The sequence below is a fragment of the Staurois parvus genome, unplaced genomic scaffold (genome assembly GCF_062004578.1).
Source record: "Staurois parvus isolate SC_StPar_1 unplaced genomic scaffold, SC_StPar_1.0 ptg000011l, whole genome shotgun sequence".
NCBI lineage: Eukaryota > Metazoa > Chordata > Amphibia > Anura > Ranidae > Staurois > Staurois parvus.
This window is the reverse complement of record NW_028317807.1, coordinates 17,962,949-17,986,870: the sequence shown is the minus strand read 5'-3', so window position 1 is coordinate 17,986,870 and position 23,922 is coordinate 17,962,949. Positions and strand designations below refer to the sequence as shown.

General features: G+C 43.0%; 1 protein-coding gene across 3 annotated transcripts in view; it reads left to right on the top strand.

Moving 5' to 3' along the window:
• The window catches only part of CREB1 (cAMP responsive element binding protein 1), a 121,357-nt gene that overhangs the window by 237 nt on the left and 97,198 nt on the right, over nt 1-23,922 (top strand). The window lies entirely within an intron of this gene.

Below are 23,922 nucleotides of genomic sequence, written 5' to 3'. Positions count from 1 at the left end.
GGGCTCTCCTCACACTCTCTCGGCCACACGCCGAGGGGGGCTCAGGGGCTCTGTGGAAGCTTACACCCGCCGAGATTTTCTCTCATTTTCCCGCCGGCTCGCCATGTTGGAGGTCTGTGAGGCCGGATAGGGAGGACGGAGAATCCGCGGTCCCGGCTACAGGCGGACAGGGAAAAAAAAAGAGCCGCGAAACAAAGGATAATGGCGGCCCAGAGGAGGGAGGCAGCCGGCGGCGGCGGCCTGAGCCGGGGGTGTGCGAGGCAGACATGGGGGGTCACCGGGGAGCCGGGCCACAGGGGCCTCCTGCCTGGCTGTCGCGACAGGCGGCCCCTTCCATCGCGACAGAGCGCCCAATCCGGGGCCGATAGCGGCTTGGTGTCGGAGATTTGGGGAATTTTCTGCCGCTTTTTTGTGTTGTGTGGAGGAGTCCCCTGTGTGCCTCCCCGAGCGCCTTCTTCCCGGCCATGTCTGCCTCGTCTCCGGGGGACTGAGAGCGGCCACAGGCTCCGGGAGGGCATGTCTGCCTGGACGCTGTGTCTGTGGGCTGTAGGGTCAGCGCAGGGCAGGCTGGCCGGATTGCCAGGGTGAGGTTCGGTCAGTTCTGGTTTTGCGCACCGCCGGACCTCCGCTCTTCTCTTTGTGTCCTCCGATGGAGAGGAGGCCGGGGGGGTAAAATCAGGGCTCGCCTCAATCTGCTCCTGGTGATCCGACCGATCATGGCTACTCCTGGGATGGCTGTAACTACCAATGTACTGTACTCATGGCTGTACCTACCAATGTACTGATGGCTATGGGACCAATGTACTGTACTGATGGCTGTACCTACCAATGTACTGATGGCTATGGGACCAATGTACTGTACTGATGGCTGTACCTACCAATGTACTGATGGCTATGGGACCAATATGCTGATCTATACCTACCAATGTACTGATGGCTATGGGACCAATATGCTGATCTATACCTACCAATGTACTGATGGCTATGGGACCAATATGCTGATCTATACCTACCAATGTACTGATGGCTATGGGACCAATATGCTGATCTATACCTACCAATGTACTGATGGCTATGGGACAAATGTACTGTACTGATGGCTGTACCTACCAATGTACTGATGGCTATGGGACCAATGTACTATGCTGATCTATACCTACCAATGTATTGATGGCAATAGGACCAATGTACTGATGACAGTAGGTTCGGTGTGATCTCTTCTCTGGCATGTTTCTCCACAATATAAATATACTTTGCTGCCTTTGTGGGCTGACAACATCGGGTCACATTGTTAGGTGAGCTGTACGCACACCAGTCAGTCCAATGACAGATTTCCACATTGGTCACCTCAGCCCATTGCTGTGGATTGTTTTTAAGGGCCTGTGTCCATGGGCTTCTGTTTGTGTCAACCTTATTTTTAGTCTTGCTATACAAATCTTAGGTTGCATTCACACTTTTGACAGGTGATTGTCATGTGATTTTGTGTCACATAGGGCCCTATGCACATTTGTCAATCAAAAAGAAGCTCCTCTTTGCCCCATTCATATCTAGTGATTTTTGGATTGCTGGGTGGAATTGTTGCCGTTCTGCTTACAATTCCAAATTGCTCTGTTTGTATTCCATTCATTTATAAAGGCAGGTACAATTGAGTACTGTCCATGATACTTTTTTTATTTGCACTTACATACAATTTTGAGGACAAGCTTTCAGGGAATGTCCCCTTCTTCAGGTCTAATGGCACCCAAACACACAAAGCATGTTGCTATGGATTTTGGGATCACGTGTGGGTTCGCAATCCCAAATCGTGAGGTGTGAACAGGACCTTAGGGTTCATGCTCACAGGACATGTTTGGCCCCTGTGAATGCCAGAACTCAGGGCAGGAGAAAACTGTTTAAAAAATGTGTTAAAGGATAAGTTCAACTTTTGACCAAAAATATTAAATGCACATTTTTTTTTTTTTTCAGGTAAAAAAAATGTGCATTTATTATTTTTGGTTGCAGGAGCCTGTAAAGCATTGCCCCAGCAATCAGATTTAGTGCCATGCAGGTCTTCTGCAGACCTGGCAGTGTATCTGCTTGCCTGTACAGCACAGACCGTAGAGAGCACCGTGGTAGTTCATTGAGAGTTGTAGTTCATTCACAGAACACTTTGAATTATATGGCCGTGTGGGCAGAGCCCCCACTTGGCCGCGCTGTTTTTGAAAAGTGACAGCTTAGCACGGGGAACTTCTCCCTTTACTTCTGTTAGGGAGCAGTTCTCTGTTTCAGCTGTCACTTTTTTTAAAGAGGGCGTACATGCAGGGCTCCACCCACACAGCTGTGTCGTTAATTCATTGAGTTATGTGAATATTACAAGGAACCACATCTTTTGCAGCCATCGGCTTGTAGTTCTCAATGAACTACCATGGCGCTGTTGAGCTCCCTGGTAGTTCATTGATTCTTCCTGTCAGTGTAAAACTGCCTTCCCTTACAGGTACGGGCAGACAGCTTACATTGATAATCTGCAGGAGTCCTGCATGGCACCAACGATCTGCTGATCACTGGTGCAGTGCTTTCCAGGCTTCTATAGAAAATTGTAAATGCGCTTTTTTTTTTTTTTTTTTTTTTTTTTTTGCCTGCAGAAAAAGTACTAAAAATATTATATATATTTAACTTATGCTTTAAAAGCCATGTATTGTCACATATTTATGCGTCTCTAGTGTTTGAGCTTTCATGCGTTCTATTTGCCAAAATATTGATTTATTCTGGCAATTGAAATGCATCAATGTTCAAAAGCTATGTGTTTGTGCATTTTTTTTACACTTTTTGGGTCCTCTCCTGAACACAGCTGCAGGTCAATGTGTACCTGTCAGTGATCGCAGAATTGTGTCACTGATGCCATAGTTGCATTCCCTTAAAATACAGAAATAACCCACCTAAAACTGTTTTTTTTTTTTGCTCAGTGTAAGAGAGGCTTTGTTCAAATAGGGTTTACTAAAGCGTAAGCCCATGGTGTGCCGTGTTTACATACACGGGGATGCGCTTGCTGGCAGTCCAGTTGATGTCAACAGGGATGCAATGGCTGCACAGGCACAGCCACTGCTCCCAGTGTAACATATGAGTGGGTGCATATCGCTAAATTCACAATGAGTTTGGGGACCCACATGCATCCACACCCACACAGATGTCAAATTGGGAGCAGCGGTTGTATCCATGCAGTCTCTGCATCCGAATTGACATGAATGAGACTGCCAGCACGAGGATGCATGGGATACTCGAGCTATCCCGTGTGGTTAAACACAGCCCCCACTGGTTTACACTGTAGTACACTTTGTGTGAACCAACACTTTAAGCTCACCACACATTATGATCTGTCCCCTCTAGATCTACTAACAAGTATATAGTACAAGGGTCTCTTTGAGTGCAAATTGATTGCTTAGATTGTGTAGGTCCTCCATATTATTTAGTTTTGGTAGAGTTAAAATTTATTGTACAGCAGTTGTATTGTAATACTGTACCGTGTATGGTAACCCTTAGTACATGCTCTCGGCTATAGTGATATCTGTGCAAGATCTTCCTGGCAGAAAGATCCCGGTGTTTGTGGGGAAAAAAACCCACATGCAGTGGGTCTGTAACTTGTTTGCATTTATACCCATATAGATGAGGAAAAATGTGTACAGCATTTGGATGCAAAAAATTCTACTTCGATAACAGTTAATTTACACTCCATATGTTTGTGTACACACATCAGTTATTGACCTTGGATGCAGACTTTTCTCATTTGACTTTACAGATCTTAATGCAGCACAGGGTTTGTGATCTATGCTCACTGTGTGCAGGGGGCTATAACAAAACAATAGAACTATGTTCAGAGCCATAGAAAAAAATAAAGTGCTGGGAGAAAAAAAAATACTGCTTTTTGGCAGTCGTTTGCATGAGCCCTAAAGTGAACCTGTGTCCAGACCAGGCTTGACAAATTTGCTTTGAATTTAGGAACCAGCTAAAAAAAAGTTAACAGCTAGGTTGGGGGTGCATCGTGAGAGGTGGGACAGGAGAAGGAAGTGTCATGGGAGGGGGCAGTGTCACAGGAGAGGGTGTTGGGAGGCAGTGGGGTGCTGAGTCACAGGAGGGGGGCAACGGGACAGTTTTTGCCTGTCCAGCAGTGGCTCCTCCAAATGTCCGCCTGGTTGTTGTGGTTGGTGGGGGGGGGGGAGGACTCTGTGGGGTCCCGGAATGCTGGGGGAGGACTCTGTGGGGTCCCGGAATGCTGGGGGAGGACTCTGTGGGGTCCCGGAATGCTGGGGGAGGACTCTGTGGGGTCCCGGAATGCTGGGGGAGGACTCTGTGGGGTCCCGGAATGCTGGGGGAGGACTCTGTGGGGTCCCGGAATGCTGGGGGAGGACTCTGTGGGGTCCCGGAATGCTGGGGGAGGACTCTGTGGGGTCCCGGAATGCTGGGGGAGGACTCTGTGGGGTCCGGGAGAAGAATCGGCCAATGACATGGGGTGAGGGAAGAACAGGGCAGTGTGGGTAGGTGGGGGCCCAGGCTCCAGGATGCTGTTTCTGATCACCATGTTGACCTGGCGCCTGGGAAATGTCAGGCCCTGGTCTAAACTATGCACGTAAAAGTATATTTCCTGAACCAGTAGAAACCTTTTTAAATAGGACCCCATTTATCTCTGTAGTTGTAGGCATTGTGTAGAAATGTATTTTTCAAATTCACAACAGAGTAACAGAAATGAAGCAGATCTTAACCGCCTGCCAGCGCTCGAACATATCTAAGCTGGTTCGAATGCCGCTAGTCTGTTGTGATCTTTGAGAACAAATTACTTCATAGTACGTGCATCTAGAGAGGTGAGTGATGGCTTGTTTTCAAGTGATGCTTAGGATTATTTAGATACTTGAATGTTCCTTTTCTGTGCACAGGTGCACTTTAAATCTCTTGGGGTTCACTTTTATTGTTGGGGTGGATAAATGCATTGCCATAAGTTAGCCTATTTATTTTGATGGGCTTGCACACTACAATGCACAGATTGTTCACATCTGTATGTTGTGTTGCTTTTAAACACTTGTAGAGTACAGAAAAGCCTCACTAGGATTTTAACCCCTTCCCAGCTCTGTCCAAAATACACGTTTTGGCTTTTCATATACTTTGAGTAATGTTCTTCTCTAGGCCTGGTAATAAGCTTTCATTTTCATAGCCTGCTGTGTTAATAATTAGGTTGCACTCTGATAAAAGTTCCAAATGTATTTTAAATTCATGACTTGATGATCATAATGGCCATTTATTTATATTTGATGACTATTTCTTGGCTGATAAAACACCCTAGATTTGATGTAAATGTATTTTCCTTATCAAATCATGTTTGTATTGCTGTTTTAAAATTCCAATAAACAGATTGAAATATGAAATACATTTAAATCCAATGGCATATAAGCTGCATCATATTATAATTTCAAAACTTTTTTTCAGTCTTTTAAAATTTGCAACTTTCTTAAATATCCGATGATCCTGCTGTGAAGGTACTTCCTGTCATGGAGTGACAACTGCCTCTCAAACATCCTCCTGTATTGTCACCCTGTCACATCCACTTTGGCTGAGACTACAAGCAGTTGTGCCAGTACACATTACTGAAGCATGATGCACTCTCGATCAGGAAGCAGTTCCGAAGTAATGGCGTACAGCTGATGTTTGTGTGCAAGTAGACTGAAAGTGACTTAAAGAAGCTGGAGGAGATCAACCGCAAACTTGGTGCGCTTACAGCCAACTTTTTTTTTTTTTTTTGTTTTTCTTTTGATAAATAGAAAAACGTTTGCGTTCCCTTCCTGTTGTTTCTGAAACAGGAAGTGAAGGAAATTCCTCTCCAATGGAACACTGAAAGAAAGAGTTAAACAATTTAGAATTTTTACTAGAACAGGAATAAACTGTAAGTCTAGCATGGACACTTGTTTCAAAGACAACAGTTAAAGGGCTTGTTCATGCCATGCATGTTACTGTTTTTATGCGCAACACTGCACATGTATGATGTGAACAGGGTACATAAGAAATAGTTCTCTCCCTCCCTGTTGTTTTTCTGAAACAGGAAGTGAAGGAAATTCTCCCCAACGAAACAGAGGGGAAACAATGATAGGAATTATATCCCATGTTCTTAAAAAGTTAACATTATACAGTTTATCACCTAGGCCTTCACATATTTTGCACTTTGCTAGAACATTGAGAACTTTGAGATCTGCCAGCACCGTACCGACAGGGTTAATGATGTTAAACATAACTCCATAGCTCTCTCCTTAATACATAGAAGGTGACAGTTAGGATTTTGAAATACCTGAAAAGGTAAGCAGCAATTTAAAAAAAAAAAAAAATAAATCATGCTAGTTGAATGATGATGACGTCACAAATAATGTAGGTGTAATCCCAATCTGCCTACAATATTGGAAAGAGAGGTCTCACTGCTTAATTCACAATGCTCTTTGAAATCAACATGTGATTTAGCCACTTATTCCATCTTTAAAGAATACTAGTTTTATCAGTGGTGTTCAGTTAAAAAGTGTTTCTAAAGTCTAAACACTTTTTTTACCTTCAAGCGGAGTTCCACCCTTTTTTTTATTGTCCCTCTGTTAATACTGTTCCTGTGGTGTCCTTCACAATTGGGATAACCAAATGTTGTTTTGACATTTCCAAATATTTGTAAATGTGCAAAGTTGGCACTTCTGGTCCCGGCCACCTAGGCGATGACTTATTTGGGCGATTTGCAAGATCTCCTGGGATATCGCGTCTTGTATCCCAGGAGTCCTTTGGATTCCTAGTTGCTGACTATCGCGTAAACTCAAAACTGGAAATGACGCGAATGGGAGGAGTTTGGCGCCATGAGGACGAAGTGCAACAGCTGTGCTGCGGACTAAATTTTTTCACAAAATAAAAATGTTTAGTGTTGCAGGGCTTGCTCCTTTGGCAGACTGCACTTGCCTTCCCTGTGGTGTATTTTGATGGACAGGTTGCCATAACGGAGGGAACTTCCACTGTCCCCACCATTGTTATGGCAACCTGTTGTATACAAATTGCGCTAAGCAGTGTCATTACTGCGCAGGGGCGAGATTGAGAGGGGCATGCTGGGGATAGCCAGCAGCACCTACTCGGAAATATAGACCGGTGGGCATCAGATGCCCACATCCATCATGGCGCTTGCCTGCTTCCGAGATCAAGGTAAACTATTACTTTTATTTACATGAGTGAGCAGGATATCACAAATAACTTTATTCATTTATTAATATGGAAGATTAAACCATACTGGCTCAGCTTTAAAAAAAAAAAAAAAAAAATTTTTATGGGGACTGGAGCTCCTCAAGGCTAGATTCACACCTATGCAATTTGCATTTGATCTGCTTCTGCAGTGCGTTTTGCACATGTGTTTTTGATGCGTTTTTTTTTTCAACTTTTTGGACATATCAAAATGCATCAAAAATACACTATATGCTTTTCTGCAGTGTCTGCATTGAAGTCTATAGAACCAAAAATTCAATGTTTTGCGTTTAATAAAAAAAAAAAAAAAAAAAGTCCCTGACCTTTTCCAGAAACCGCATCAGGTGAAAACGCTGAGATGTGAACCTGTCCCATAGGAAATCATGTTAAATGGATTGCAGTGTGTTTCTCCAAAACACAGCGGAAAACGCATAGGTGTGAACCTAGACCAATGCATTCCTTTCATTAAGATAAAAAATGTTTGGGTAGCAGTATGCCCCCTCTCCTTTACCTGAGCCCTCACTCGATCCAGTGCTTTCCCTGTCTATAGTGACTCTCCTATCCCCCTGTTGTCACAGGCTTGGCTGAGAGCAGCGGGAGCTCCTGCTGCTGTCAGTCAAATCCAGTGAGGAGGGAGTGGGGTGAGAACCACGTTGTCTGTCTATAGATGCAGGCAATATGGCTTGGGAGCAAGTTTGCAGGTGTCACCATAGGAAGTGGCTTCCTATGGTGGCACACTGAGAAGAGGAGGAGCCAGGAGCGCTAGCAGGGGGACCCAAGATGAGGATGTGGGCCTCTCTGTGCAGGTCCAGTGCACAGAGCAAGCAAGTATAAACCTCCTGTTTTATATTAGAAAAAACAAAAAAACCTTTCCAATCACTTGAACCTTTGTTTGGCATAAAAGGTAATGTATTCCAGCTGAAAGTGCTTTTAATTGATATGTTTCTTGGAAATATTGAGAACAATTCATACCCAGCACAGGAATGGGCCTTATTTGGTTATATTGGTAAAAATGCATGGAATATTTCCTTCATTATAACGTCCTACTTTCCCTATTTATTTTTTCTTAAATTTTTCAAACCCTGATGTGCAATAAAGTTCAAAACAACAATGTTTTTGTTTTTTTATTTCTGTATCTGTGTGTTACTCTCACTTCCTTTTAGGTGGGATATAGATTGCTGTAGATTGACCATCTTTTGTGTAATACGTTTTAACAGATCATTGCTGTTCCAAATGACACATGAGCAAGCAGTCCAATTTTCCCAGCTGTATATTTACTTCTTACCAATCTGAGTAATAGAACATCTGTGCACCATTATGTTTTCTTGCATTTGTGTGTTGATGGTTGGTCTTCTAGTGACATTGTGACGTTAAAAAACATCTTATCCCGCACAGGTATGAATAGGGCTTGTGATTTTCTATTTGTAGTGCAGACCCAAACATTGTAGTATTTCAACAGCTAACCGTTTTATTTATAGGCTTGCCCTGAGTCTTGTACCAGTTTACTGGATCTTCTGTTTGCAGGGGTGTGGATGTTTTTGAAAAATCTACTTGTCCAGGGACTAAATAGGCGTTGCAATCTACTTGTCCCTGATGACAATCTACTTGTCCAGATTAAAAAAAAAATAAATTACCAAAACCGTTTTTAAATTGGAGGTGATTTAGGTATGTCTGGGGCTTTTAAAAGCTAAAGGGGCTTTATGGCGACTTAAACGTGTAATAATTTTAACATTGCGCTGTTTATCTCCTCCTCCCCTCCCTGGCTGTCTCAAGCACTGCACCTGGGAACTAGCAGGGAAGGGAGAGACCTTGCAGTGTAATGAGCACTGATTGGGTGCTCGACAGGGAAGGGGAGTGTCCGGCTTGTCCTTTATCCCTTTCGCTGCCAGAGACGTGTTTTGCACACTTAAAAAAAATTTTAGGCCTGAAGATTGCATAAAACCCCCAAACATGATATGTTTTCTGTAAGCAGAGACCCTAGAGAATAAATAGTGGTACTTACAATTTTTTTTTTATGTCGTATGATGATATTACCGCAGAAGTTCAGTAAAAAATAGGTTAATTTTAGGGCACAAAAAAGCAATAAATTACTTATATTTAAAAAAAAAAAAAAAATAAGATGAGGTTGCCCCGAGCAAATAACCAATATCTCGAACCTTAAATTTGCGTGCGTGAAATGGCGACGAACTTCAGTATCCTATATTTTCTATAGACGACACTTTTAAAGCCCCTTTTATAGGTAATCCGTATAGTGTTATAGAGGAGCTCTCATGCTAGAATTATTGCATTCATCCTAGCATGCGCAGTGATATGTAACGTGTATCGCAATCGCCATTTTCATGCGTAGGCAGCCCAGCGTGTGGTTTTATGTTTGTACATGCGTATGTGTGGGATGTGCTTGGGTGTAACTTTTTTTTTTTTTTTTAGTTTGTGTTTTTTTTTTTTTCCCCATCACATAGGGGATGATTTTTGGTCTAAAAGACCCTGGATGTCTCCCCTGTACTCCACTGAATGTAAGGCAGTGCACTTCGCACTGCATTACATTTTTTGCCAGCCTCCATGGCTGGGAATCTGTCAACGGGGACTGGGAAGTGACATAATGTCACTTCCGGGTCTGGACCAGAAGGGGAGGGGAGCAGACATCCCCTCAAGCCAAAGGTGGTGAGCCTGTCCCAGGCCTGCAGATGGGCAAGCTGAGTGTGCGTGAGTGCTTCCACCTGAGAGGTGATCCCTGCTTCTTGGCCGCAGCAGAACTAAAGGTTTAATAAAAAAAAAAAAAAAAAAACCCAACTACATGTCCCAGGCGTCGGGTAATATAAATTGAACATCCTTGTGTATTGAAATTGCTTATACTGCTTCCAGTGACACTGTAAGCTTTTCAGAGTGCATTAAAAACTGCATCAGGTCAGTTAGAATCAGCTATATTATCAATCCAACCATGTGTTAACACAGCTCCACTATCCCTGGCCCACCCCTTTATTTTTATGGGATTTCATTCATGGGGGCTCAACATCGAATGTATGCCTTACTTAGGGTGGTCTGCTTGAAAATTCTGCCTGCCTAGGAATGCCCACTTCTTCAAACTGGCTACCACCTATCAATGCATTTTTATATATGCATAACTCTTCCTAAGAGCCAGCTCACTGCTTGCATCAGGGCTTGAGAATCGTACTGGGCCAGGGTGTTATGATGATTTTAGAAAGCTATGCACAGCACCTTTGCCAGTCCTTCCCACCAGCCATGATCTGTCTTCATTGCAGGGAGAAGCAGACCCAGTGATGGTATTATTGGGTTGATAAATAAGGTAACTTCATAATTCATTAGGATGTTCATCATGGAGTGATGGGGAAAACCAGGAATGGAATAAGTAGGCTATGTGCTTATTTTTTTCTTTATTCAAAGTTAAATTGTTTCTAAAGGTAAAACCTTTTTACCTTAATGCATTCCCTGCATTAAGGTAAAAAATGTTTTGCCACTTGCTGTGCCCTTCCACCCCCCTAAATACTTACCTGAATTCTGTATCGATCTAGTGCTGTGCACGTCTTCTCTCCTCTCTCACAAGCTTGGCTGAGAGCAACAGGACCCATTGGCTACTACTGCTGTCAGTTAAATCCTGTGAGCAGAGAGCGGGGGGGTTGAGCTGAGCTGCGCTGTGTACGTCAATGGACACCCACAGTCTAGCTCATGCTCAATCCTACATGTCTGCTCCATAGCAAGTGCTTGCTGTTAAGGAAACACAGAAAAGGGAGAGCCAAGATCGCCACTGTGTGACCCTAGAAGAAGAGGTTTGGACATCTCTGTGCAATACCATTGGACAGGTAAGTATTACATATTATATTACAGCTTATACTGAGCTGATGCCTGGCTTTTGGTTTTGTTTTTTCCTTCAGTGGGTGATTCTCTACTTAGTAAAAGTGATCTAAGTGGCTAATTAGCTGCTGGATTGCTTTTACAAGAGGTGGGAGGGGTCTGAGTTTGGTCCAATGTTTTAAGGGCAGAGGAGAGATCTGGGGACTCCGTAAAATAGACTTTTCACTGCCTATTGCTATTGCAAGGAATGTTCACAAGTGATCAAAAAAATATATTTGAAGGAACAGTGTAAAAATAAAAAGTCCTCCTCCCACCACATTTTGCATATCATGTTTTTTTTTGGGGGGGTTTATTAGGAATTTAGTTTTGACAGGTAGCCGCTCCCACTTCCACTCGGATATGAGTGGAAATTCCCCCCCCCCCACACACACACACCTGTAGCTTGTGAGACAAGTCAGAGAAGGCTACAGGACTCTGCAAAGTGCAGCACTGCAGGAAGCCAGCTGTGAAGCAGCGGGCTATCAGTCGGCTTCATGCATTAAAGATGTCAGGGCCGGGAACACAAAGACTTGTAAAGAACTAGCCTGGGTGAGGATGGCGCTGGATCCCAGGTAAGTGTCTTTATCCCCCCCCCCCCCCTTCCTTGTATGAAAAACCAGTTTAAGGCTGTAATCACTCTTAAATGTTTTTGTAGCTTGAACCTACAAAAAGGCCCAAACTTAAAAACAATCATTTTGTTCTCTATGGCAGGGGTCTTGACTTAAAATTTATGGTGGGCCGGTCGGCAAAATTCCAGTAGAGGTCCAAATCTCGTTAGTGCTAAAACACATCATTGTTCCCCTGTACATTATTGTCCTCCGCATACAGTATCTCACAGAAGTGAGTACACCCCTCACATTTTTATTCTAACTTTTCCTGAGACAATACTGAAATAATGACACGTTGCTACAATGTAAAGTAGTGAGTGTACAGCTTGTATAACAGTGTAAATTTTGTTGTCCTCTCAAAATAACTCAACACACCGTTAATGTCTAAACCACTGGCAACAAAAGTGAGTACGCCCCTAAGTGAAAATGTCCAAATTGGGCCCAAAGTGTCAATATTTTGTGTGGCTACCATTATTTTCCAGCACTGCCTTAACCCTCTTGGGCATGGAGCTTACCAGAGAGGTTGCCACTGGAGTCCTCTTCCATGACGACATCATGGAGCAGGTGGATTTTAGAGACCTTGCGCTCCTCCACCTTCCGTTTGAGGATGCCCCACAGATGCTCAACAGGGTTTAGGTCTGGAGACATGCTTGGCTAGTCCATCACCTTTACCCTCAGCTTCTTTAGTAAGGCTGTGATCGTCTTGGAGGTGTGTTTGGGGTCATTGCCCTGCGGCCCAGTCACGCTCTGCTTCAGTATGTCACAGTACATGTTGGCACTCATGGTTCCCTCAATGAACTGTAGCTCCCCAGTGCCGGCAGCACTCATGCAGCCCCAGACCATGACACTCCCACCACCATCGTGCTTGACTGTAGGCAAGACATACTTGTCTTTGTACTCCTCACCTGGTTGCTGCCACACACACTTCTATACCATCTGAACTAAAGTTTATCTTGGTCTCATCAGACCACAGGACATGGTTTCAGTAATCCATGTCCTTAGTCTGCTTGTCTTCAGCAAACTGTTTGCGGGCTTTCTTGTGCATCATCTTTGGAAGAGGATTCCTTCTGGGTCGACAGCCATGCAGACCAGTTTGATGCAGTCTGCCACCGATTGTCCTCCTCACAGCAGGTGGGAGGAGCTGCAGATCGGGATTGAGGGTTGGGAGCTGCCCAAGTTATGTTAAGCTGGTTGTTACCCCGTTTGGTAATGTGAAAAGACTCCCAGTCTTTGTCCCGATCTGCAGAGAGCGGAAGTCTTCATATTAACAATACAGGTAATCACCCACTTGTCAACATTCGTGGCTGGGCGGGAGGCCCGGGAGAGGACACCTAGCCGTGGCAGTGTCCGTGGTGCTTCCAGGCCACACTCTGCCATTTAGAAATAGTTGCTCTATGGTATCACACGATCAGGTGTGCAGTCACGCTCCAATACACTCAAGTGTGAATGCAGCCTTAACTGTAAATACCCTAATTAACAAATACATGCAGTATATGTTTAACTTGCCAAAAAATGTTTAACTTCTTCCACACAGCAAGAAAGATCACTACTGCTACCTGGTTTGTTTCCCTGCTAATTGGACAAAGGCAATGTTGCGTATTGATGACTAACTTTTTTTAAAGGATACGTTCACCATTATACAAAAAATAATAAATGCACTTTTTTTTTTTTTTTTTTTTTTTGCAGGAGCCTCTAAAGCATTGAACTAGCGATCAGCAGATCCCTGGTCTCCTGCAGATCTGTCAGTATAGTTACTTGCTTGTACAGGGTGTACAGGCAAGCAGATATATCGACAGGAAGACTCCAATGAACTATCATGGTGCTCCACAGCGCCGTAGTAGTTCATTGAAAACTACAACCTGACAGCCACTAAGGCTGTCGGGACTTGAAGTTTCTCGTTCACAGTGAATGAGTGGCGGAGGCTGAGGGGCCGCGGTTTTTGAAAAAAATTTGATAGCGGGGGGGAGAAGAACCAAGCGGGGAGCATGGGCCACTTTAATTCATAACCTGTTACACTCTGAATACGGGTGGAACATGTCATGAAAGGTGAACTTCTTGAATCACTTGCCTCCATGGCACAGTAGGTTTCCTGGATTTACTGTGACAGGGCAGCAGCTGCAGGCTCCGCAACATGAATGTTGGAAGCCTGCTTCTAGGTCTGGGACGCGCACCTGCTGCTAACACATGGCTGTGTCCAACCAGGATTTTTGTCAACAGGTCACAGCCAATCATTTATAGCTGAGACCTGTTTGGCTGTGTCCCATCACAGCACGGTCCCCTGTGTTTACAAACAACACAGGGCTCTGTACACAGAGCATTAATGTGGCTATTTCTTCTCCCTGCAAAGCAAAGAGAAAAAAAATAGCCAGATCTGTTAGTAAAATCACCACCTATTACATGCATTACACTTGTTAGGTCTCTTTCACATAGGCGGATGATTGTGTTCACCTGTCAGGTTTCTTCTGTGCCAGAGGATGGCATGGAGCACCGACAACCGAAGGGCATTGGGTGACATTACAGCTCTGGAAATTCCACGCCACTTTCACTTTTAGGCTACATTCACACCCCTGTGTTTTGTTTTTTTTTAACCACTTGCCCTCCTGAGGATTTACCCCCCCCCCTCCCCTTTTCTGTCCAGGCCATTTTTTGCATTACGGTGCTGCGTTACTTCACCTGACAATTGTGCACTCATGCCACTCTGCACCCAAATTAAACTTGCGTCTTTTTTTCCCTGACATTGAGCTTTCTTTCAGTGGTATTTTATCGCCTGTGCATTTTTAATTTTTTGCGCTATAAAAAAAAAAAAAAAAAACGAAACTTTTGAGAGAAAAACAATATTTTTGACTTTTTTTATTAAACGTGTCCAGTAAACAGATTTAAAATTATCAAATTTTAGACCAAAAAGTATTCTGCTACATGTCTTTGCTAAAACAAATCCCAATACATGTACATTTTTTTTTTTTTATGTGAACGTTTTAGCGTTTACAAATGGTGGTATAGATACTGGAATATTTTTTTTTTTTTTTTGTGATTTTTAGTTTAGTAATGGCGGCGATCAGCGACTTATAGCGGAACTGCAGTGGGCATTCTGATACTGGGGGAACTGACTTGGTGTCACTGACATCCCCAGTGACACCAATACAGTGATCAGTGCTAAAAATAAAAGCACTGAAACTGTACTAATGGCACTGAGCAGGAAGGGGTTAGCATGAGGGGCGATCACAGGGTTAATTGCTGGGAGTGGTTTACTAGGGGGCTGTATCAGTGTCCACAGCCATCCAAAGCAGTGTTTCCGAGCTGAGGGAGGAGAGCTGTTAGTAAACAAAACAGTTCTCCTCTCTGTCAGAGATCATCAGAAATTACCGGGCGCCGGCGAGTAATCACCGACCGGGACCCGGTGATTGACCGCCCTGAATGGTGGCGCAGGTAGGGTGCACATGCGCCCCCTACCCGGAAGTGCAAAATCACACACACACACCATTGTCAAAGACTACAATCAAGAGAAGACTTCACGAGAGCAAATACAGAGGGTTTACTACAAGGTCCACACCATTCATAAACCTGAAGAATAGAAAAGCTAGACTTTGCCAAAAAACATCTAAAAAAGCCACACCAGTTCTGGAAAAGCATTCTTTGGATGGATAAAACTAACCTTAATCTGTATTAGAAAGACGGGAAGTAAAAAGTGTGGAGAAGGCTTGGAACAGCTCATGATCCAAAGCACACAACCTCATCTGTAAAACATGGAGTAGGCAGTGTGATGGCTTGGGCTTGCATGGCTTCCAGTGACACTAGGTCATTGGTATTTAATGATGATGTGACAGAAGCAGCCGGATGAATTATTTAGTGTTTAGAGAGATAACGTCAGCCCAGATTCAGCCAAATGCAGCAAAGTTGATTGGACGGCGCTTCACAGTACACATGGACAATGGTCCAAAACACACTGCAAAAGCAACCCAGGAGCTTTTGAAGGAAAAGAAGTGGAATATTCTGCAATGGCCAAGTCAATCACCTGATCTCAACCCAATTGAGCATGCATTTCACTTGCTGAAGGCAAAACTAAAGGCAGAAAGACCCACAAAAAACAACTGAAGACAGCTGCAGTTAGAGCCTGGCAAAGCATCAGAAAGGAGGAAAACCCGGTCTTCGGTAATGTCCATGGGTTTCAGACTTCAGGCAGTCATTGCCAGTAAAGGATTCTCAACAAAATATTGAACATTTTATTATTATAATAAATTGTCCGATTTACTTTTGGCCCCTTTGAAAAAGGGGGGATGGATACTCTTAAGAGCTGTAATTCCTAAACCCTTCCTCCTAATTTGGATGTTCATACCCTCAAATTAAACCTAAGAGTGTGCACTTTCAGCCCATATCCATTATATAACTATAGCTTGAATATGTTTTGGTAAATACCTGAACAAAACTAAAATTGTGCCTGTGTCCAAATATATATGGACCTAACTGTCTGTGTGCGTGTGATTTTGCACACCTGCGCTGCCCTGTAGCAGTATTTCTGTTCTAGGGCAGACGGGAAGCTGTTAAAGTGTTTCCTTATAAAAAAAAAAAAAAAAAAATTTTTTACATACATTTTATGCATTACCAATCATCCCTCCGAAAAATAGCTTTTTTTTTTTTATAGAAACTGCACTAATTGTGCTTCAAGCAGAAGTAACAACTACTGTATACACATTTAATAAATAGATCTTTATCATATACTTTTATTCACATGCCTTTTTTTTCGTGCATTTATATCTACACCTGCTTCACGCTGGCTATTAGAGGCTTACACTTGATTCCAGTGATAAGAATCGGCAGATTCTTGCGACAGGGATCATAGGTGTTGCAGCCCTGGCCAAATGTTTGGAGAAAGTATTTTTATTCATTTATTTATGCAGATATATATATATACACACACACACACACTTATTTCTTTCACTAATAAATAAATATATATTTGATTCCCTGCTGATTTTGAATGTTTGCCCACTCACAAAGAAATGATCAGTCTAAAAGTTGAATGGTAGGTGTATTGTAACACTGAGAGACAGAATAGCAACATAAACTTCAAAAGAAATGCATGTCTAACAAATTATGCACTGATTTGCATGTTCATGAGGTTAATAAGTATTTGATCCCCTATCATTCAGCAGAATTTCTGGCTACCAGTTGTCTTTCATACAGGTTACAAGCTGAGCTTAGAAGCAGTCTCTTAAAGGGAGTGCTGCTAATCTCATGTTACCTGTATAAAAGACACCTGTCCACAGGAGCAATCAAACAATCAGATTCCAATCTCTCCACCATGGCAATTACCAAAGAGCTGTCCCAGGATATCAGGGACAAGATTGTAGAGCTACACAAGGCTGGACTGGGCTACAAAACTATCGCCAAGCAGCTTGGTGAGAGTCACAACAGTTGGTGCAATCATTCACAAATTTAAGAAACCGAAAACAACAGTCAGTCTCCCTAGGTCTGGTGCACCATGCAAGATCTCACCTCGTGAAGTGTCAATGATCATGAGGACAGTGAGAAATCATCCCAGAACTACACGTAAGGATCTTGTCAATGATCACCAGGCAGCTGGGAGCACAGTCACCAAGAAAACAATTGGAAATACACTGCGCCGACAAGGATTGAAATTCTGCAGCGCCCGCAAGGTCTCTCTGCTCAAGAAAGCACATGTCCAGGCCCGTCTGAAGTTTGCCACTGAACATCTGAATGATGCAGAAGAGGACTGGTTTAAAGTGTTGTGGTCAGATGAGACCAAAATCAAGCTCTTTGGACTCAATTCGCCGTGTTTGGAGGAGGAGAAATTCTGCCTATGACCCCAAGAACACCATTCCAACTGTCAAACATGGTGCTGGAAACATTCTGCTTTGGGGTTGTTTTTCTGCTAAGGGGACAGGACAACTGCATAGCATCACAGGGACGATGGACGGGGCAATGTACCGCCAAATTTTGGGCGAGAACCTTCTTCCCTCATCCAGGGCATTGAAAATGGGTCATGGATGTACCACCAGTACGTCGCTGGTCCTTGTTGGGTATATATGCTATGTTCGTTTTTTTTTTTTTTTTCTTGTATGCAGCCTGTGGGCTTATTGAAAAATAGAGAAGAAATCTTTGCTAGAAAAAGTGTGGTATGCCCGCCATTAGAATATATCGCCCTGTATCCACTCACTTCTATTGGTGGGCACACATTAGGTTGCACGGTGCCACATGCACCAGTTCCAAGATTGTACAAATATCTAAATAGTGGCGCGCTTGAATAAAAATTGTCCACGTATAAGTGGTACCCCATGTGGAAAAAGGATGACGCCAAGTCTCAAACTATCTTTCCACTACTCCCCATGTAGTCTGGGCATCCGGGGGGCTCCACGTGAATCTTTTACCTCATAAATCCAAAACTTCTAAGAATAGCCTGTTGCCTTCTCACAGGTCTTCAACATCTTGACCCCATATCTGGCACACTTGCTGGGGAGAAATTATTTGAATGCAAGGTGGCCAGAAAAATTGAAAGACTCATAAACGTAGATTTTTTGTTGGGGAGTATAGACATCTGCAAACTTTTGGTTAAGGTGATTTGCGAGGGGCTGAATTTTGTGGAGTCAATCAAATTCAGGGTCACCTCGAGGACGACAGTGTATTGTCTTTGAAATGCATAAAACTCATTATTCTCTCATCTATGCCTGGCCATTGCAGCAGAGAACATGGGCATATGATGAGTCGGGTCTGTGGACCAATACAACCGCAATTAATTTTTTTTAGTAATGCCCATATTGAGGGTAATGTCCAATAAAATTTAAATTCGAAAACTGCAATGGGTTTCCATGCGAATGGTCTGGCAACGTTTGAATTTGGGTTGGCGGCGATAAATTGTTGTGCATATAAATTGCTTTGATCCACAATCCATGCATACAGATATTCCGTGAAAAATGGCTTAAAAAAATCTAGGGAAGCAGTTAAATTTGTTGTTGCCACCTGAATTCTGGGTTAGGCAGTGATTGGGGGAAGTACGGGTGCTGCAGAATTTGTGGGCTGTTAATCGGGAGTTGCAAGCAGATCCAGAAGGATACTAGGGGCTCTACGGGCCTGTGTGCGAATTCTTGGTGGTTGCGGGACCATACATCTGCTCGCCACCGCACCAGCTTGTACTGCACTTATGGAATTCGCCACGTCACCAAGTGATACTGCAATACTGGTATGCGAATGACTAGGATGTACTAGGCTGCTGGTGCTCGCCAGTTTACCAAAAGGTAGCATGGCACTAGTACTGGCACTCTGCTGCATATGAGTCATCAAAATTTACTGGCAAGTGCTAACAGAGATCAGGCCTGATTTTGCAAACACTGCGGTTTTGTGTTCAATGTATCAAGTGATTGTGACCTACTGACACTGCACTTGCTGGAAGGGGGGGAGAGGGTAAGCATAGGGGCTAAATGCAGGTGCCGGGGCTGATCCCGTTATCGCTGTTTTTTTGGGGATGCTATACTAATGTGAACGCTGGTATAGTGCTGATCTGATCAACGATATTGATCCATTCAGACACTATAATAGCAATGGAGATTTACTGTGTATGAGCGTGTTCCTGGCAATCAAGGGGTTAAATGTGATTACTGATGTACTGACGGGCAATCTGACGCTATCTGGGAGGGGCATGAAAACCATGGGAGCGCGAATCGTGTGAGTGTGTGTGTGTGTGTGTATGTGTATCTATATATATTTACGGTTACATAAGCGATTTGTCTTATGGTGCTGCGTTACTTTAACAGACAATTGCGCGGTCATGCAATGCTGCACCAAAATGAAATTTACGTCCTTTTTTCCCCACAAATTTGAGCTTTCTTTCGGTGGTATTTGATCGCCTGTGCGTGGGTTTTTTTTTTTTTTTTTCGGTATTAAAAAAAAAAAAAGACCAACAATTTTGAGAAAAAAAAACATTTTGGACTTTTTGCTATAAAACGTGTCCAGTAAAAATTTTAAAATCAAATTTCGTCATTAATTTAGGACAAAATGTATTCTGCGACAAGTCTTTCCTTTAATTAAAAAAAAATCAATCCCAGTACGTGTAAATTAGTTTATGTGAAAGTTAGAGCGTTTACAAATGGCAGTATACATACTGGATTTTTGTTTTTATACTAATAGCGGCAATCAGCGACTTATAGCGGGACTGCGGCGGACATTCTGACACTGGGGGGAACTGACTTGGGGTCACTGACATCCCCAGTGACACCAATATAGTGATCAGTGCTAAACAAAAAAGCACTGACACTGTACTAATGGCACTGGGGAGGAAGGGGTTAACATTAGAAGGCAATCAAAGGGTTAACTGGGTGATGGGAGTGTTTTACTAGGGGGTTGGGGGGGGGGGTGTGCTTCACTGTAAGCACACTAATCCGGAAGGCTGAGCTCACCCATCCGGATCAGTGTGCCCAAACTGACAGGGAGGAGAGCTGTAAACAATGCAGCAGTCCTCCCTGTCAGTGTTTGCCGGCAATCACCGGGATCCAGCGGGTAATCAATGGACTCCCAGGGCCGCGATCGGCAGCTCGGGTAGGGCGGTTGCGCGCGCCCCCTACCCCGAAATGCAGGATCACGTTTATAAATGTGATCCTGCGCACAGGAGCCGCCTAATGCAGTTTATGTACTGTGGGCGGTCCCCTTGTGGTTGAATAAGAACTATTTAGTAGTTATTTTCATGTTTAGAAAAACTGTAGTAGGAATTATTGGTGATTCACAGTCATGTAGCAGCATGATTGTATAAGAGAACCCTCAAGCTAGTCACATTTGCTATGACTGGAATGCAGACTTGATTGGTAAGGTTTAGTAGTTCAAGCTATACATTCCTAGTTATGTTTTCGGATAATGTGGATGGTAATGAAAGTGATATTGTAGTTTTCTGTCCTGGGACATTCAGCAAGCATGGGAATTCAAAATTAAAGGCCCTGACTCTCTTGATCTTTTTAGGCCTATTTTGGTTGTAAATATTTTTGTATATTGACAGCTTAAAGTGGTTATAAAGGCTAAAGGTTTTTTTACCTTTATGCATTCTATGCATAAAGGTAAAAAACCTGTCTGCTACCTCCACAGGCACCGTAGTACTTAACTGAGCCTGATCTTGATCCTGTGATATGGAAGGGAGCAGAGGCTCTCCTGGGTCTCTCTCCCCATTGGTTGAGACACAGCAGCAGGAGCCATTGGCTTCTGCTGCTGTCAATCACAGCCAATGGGCCAAACATGTATCCACAGATGTAATAAATACTTTCTTGCCGGTTTTCTTTCTGTTTCTGACTTTTTAATTTTGAGGCCTCATGCACATTACAGCCAAAAAAAGCTACCTATTTAGGCGCTTTTTTTTTTTTTTTTTTTCTCTCCTCTCTACCTGTATTATTGTTGTTGTTATTATTATTATACAGTATATAGTGCTAAAAGGTTTGCTCAGCGCTGTACATTATAGTGGGGGACAGAACATGACACAATACAGTAACAAAACACGAGGGGCTCAAGGGCCCTGCTCTTTCGCGCTTACAATCTAGTCTGTAACTCCCTCCTGTTAGTCTGTGTCCGTGCATATTTATAGACATTTTCAGTAGTTAAGTTTACAGGCAAAAAAAAATCAAGCTTGTGCATTCAGGAAGGGAGCGTTGGAGCATAAATAAACTCCAGTAGAATGCATTCGTGCCAGATGTGGAAATGCCTGGTAATGCACATTAACGCCCATGCAAAAACATGGCTTTTTACTGTGTTTTTATTTTGCAAACTCCTACTAGGAGAAAAATGTCTCTTACTCATAAAGTGTGCATGAGGCCTAAAGTCTCGGGATACATACATAGTTTTATAGGTTTCATTAGGGATTTAGGCAGCCTATGTACATGTTTTTTGCACCACCACTTCTCTAATTTTGCTAATGTTGCATATGCACACATAATTATGTGTGTATAATGTTAAGCATGAATGCATTCAACTGCACAGAATATCTGTTTATTCTAGCCATCATGATAAATTTGCTGGCATACTCGCAAACATTCATATGTGTAGGCACATAAATTGTGCTCCTCTGTGAGTGGACATTTGGTAGATTTTTTTTTTTTTTTTTTTTTTTTTTTTTTTCTGCCTCCTAAACTGCTTTTAAAATACTGATCTAAACACCTGATGTGAATGGTCATATAGGCTAACAAAGAACTGTGTTTAGTCCTAAACAATAAATGTATGCCTGCAAGCCTCCATGTATACTGGGCCTAAACAAACACCAGTTCTCCTGGCAGGAAAAAACAATCAGTATTATTGTACACTGTTTAGGCAAGTTTTTAGCATTTCTCCTGCTAAAAAACTCCAATCAAAAGCGCAAGCAAGAGGTTGTTTGTTTTTTTTCTTGTCTCTAAACACTGAACTTAAATATGCATCTAAATGTCCTAATGTGCATGGACATATAGGATAACAATGAGCTGCTTCTACAGACAAAACTTCTATGGAAGCAGTTTTTTAAGCCAGTGTGCATGGAGCCTAAAAGCTACTTTTTTTTTTTTTTTTTTTTTTTTTTTTTTAAATGCCCATGTGCACGAGGCATTACTATTTGTAGGATGAAGGATGAACAATAGAATGTGCATTAGTATTTTTCCCTAAGCACTACCTATGTAGGCAAAAGGCCAGTAGGAAGAATCTGTGATGCAAATAGCTTCCTCAGTTGTGGCATAGTTCCATGCATCCCTAGTATGTTTTGCTTGCCATACAGTGAAGGAAATAAGTATTTGATCCCCTGCTGATTTTGAATGTTTGCCCACTCACAAAGAAATCAGTCTAAAAATCAAATGGTAGGTGTATTGTAACACTGAGAGAATGGCAACAAAAAATTCAAAAGAAATGCATGTCTAACAAATTATGCACTGATTTGCATGTTCATGAGGGAAATAAGTATTTGATCCCCTTCACAAAAAATGACTTAGTACTTGGTGGTAAATCCCTTGTTTGCAATCACAGAGGTCAGACGTTTCCTGTAGTCGGACACCAGGTTTGCACACATCTCTGGAAGGATTTTGGCCCACTCCTCTTGGCAGATCCTCTCCAAGTCATTAAGTTTTGGTGGCTGACATTTGTCAACTCAAACTTTCAGCTTCCTCCACATATTTTCAATCGGATTAAGGTTTGGAGACTGGCTAGGCCACTCCAGGACCTTAATGTGCTTCTTCTTGAGCCTCTCCTTTGTTGCTTTGGTTGTGTGTTTTGGGTCATTGTCATGCTGGAACACCCATCCATGACCCATTTTCAATGCCCTGAATGAGGGAAGAAGGTTCTCACCCAAGATTTGATGGTCCATTGTCCTGTCCATCGTCCCTTTGATGCGGTGCAGTTGTCCTGTCCCCTTAGCAGAAAAACACCCCCAAAGCAGAATGTTTCCACCACCATATTTGACAGTTGGGCTGGTGTTCTTGGAGTCCTAGGCAGCATTCCTCCTCCAAACACGGCGAGTTGAGTTGATGCCAAAGAGGTCAATTTTGGTCTCATCTGACCACATTTTCAACCAGTCGTCCTCTACATCATTCAGATGTCCAGGCCTGTCTGAAGTTTGCCACTGAACATGTGCTTTCTTGAGCAGAGGGACCTTGCAGGCACTTTAGGATTTCAATCCTTGTCGGCGTAGTGTATTACTAATTGTTTTCTTGGTGACTGTGCTCCTAGCTGCCTGTAGATCATTGACAAGATCCTCACGTGTAGTTCTGGGATGATTCCTCACTGTTCTCATGATCATTGACACTCCACAAGGTGAGATCTTGCATAGTGCACCAGACCTAGGGAGACTGACAGTCGTTCTGTGTTTCTTCCATTTGTGAATGATTGCACCAATTGTTGTCACCTTCTCACCAAGCTGCTTGGTGATAGTTTGGTAGCCCAGTCCAGCCTTGTGTAGCTCTACAATCTTGTCCCTGACATCCTTGGACAGCTCTTTGGTCTTTGCCATGGTGGAGAGTTTGAAATCTGATTGTTTGATTGCTCCTGTGGACAGGTGTCTTTTATACAGGTAACATGAGATTAGCAGCACTCCCTTTAAGAGACTGCTTCTAATCTCAGCTTGTTACCTGTATGAAAGACACCTGCTAGCCAGAAATCCTTCTGAATGATAGGGGATGAAATACTTATTTCCCTCATGAACATGCAAATCAGTGCATAATTTTGTTAGACATGCATTTCTTTTGAATTTTTTGTTGCTATTCTGTCTCTCAGTGTTACAATACACCTACCATTCAATTTTTAGACT